This window comes from Exophiala aquamarina, assembly GCF_000709125.1.
Source record: "Exophiala aquamarina CBS 119918 chromosome Unknown aczIA-supercont1.21, whole genome shotgun sequence".
Lineage (NCBI taxonomy): Eukaryota > Fungi > Ascomycota > Eurotiomycetes > Chaetothyriales > Herpotrichiellaceae > Exophiala > Exophiala aquamarina.
Window position 1 is genome coordinate 63,428 of NW_013550567.1, and position 1,101 is coordinate 64,528.

Sequence of the window (1,101 nt, forward strand, 5' to 3'; positions counted from 1 at the left end):
TAATCGCTACGTTAAGGTATAAGCTATAGTTAGGTATAGAGAATATCCTTTATCTACTAGAATTATACTAGTACTAATATAAGTACTATACGAGGATAAGAGAATAAAAGAAATATCGTACGTACCTACCGCTAAGGGGCGAACCTTTTTATAACTACCTCGCCGAAGCGAGAAGAAAAAGGGGAAGGGAGGAGAGCCTTACGAATAGGGGGAAGAGCGTCGTCGTTATCGGACGAATTCGATAATAGTACTATAATACTACTATCGTCGTCTTTATCGCGCTCCGAATAACGAGCACCGCGGTCCGGCTACTTATAGTTATCGTACGTACTACCGAAGTATCCTAGGATACGTCGATACTCTAGAAATAGACGTATTAAGCGCTTATAACGATTATAAAGACCGAAAAGGATACTTCGGTTCTAAATAAGTAAGGCGTTAATATATAATAGCCGATACGACCGAACCTATATTAGAATAACTACTCCTCGTACGAAAGGTATATTAGTTCCTAGTATAGCTAAGACCGCTTATTAAGAGATATTATAGTAGTACGATACTAGCGATTACTCGAAGGTAAGGAAAATAGAGATTTAAGTTAGCGCGAGTTACTCTAACTAACGCTAAGTCGTAGCGATATCCTATACTACTAATACTATATTATCTTAACTTTTTCGTTCTTCTATTAGTACGTACGACTAAACGAGAAGGCCTAGGGCTTAGAGTATAAAGGGCGAATTAAAGAGGAGAAAATAGATTAGTTTACTTACTTATTTACTATATCGACTATAAGTATTTAAGGGTTAGTAATAGCTAATAATCGTACGTAATAAGAGTAGAGATAAGTACTTATAAAAACTTTCTCGATAATTAGTATAAGAGAAGAAAAAGTAGGATAAAAGTAAGTAGAGATAAGGATTTTACTTTATACGCTACTCGACGTTTAACTAGTTCCTATTAAGAGTAGCGGCTTCTTAGCGTCGTACGAGGAGAGGAGGAAAGTAATATTACGAATTAAATCTATATAAAGCTCTAGAGTACGCTCTAGAGCGATTACTCGTAGTATACCTTTAGGCTATATAACTATATAGCCGAAGCTAC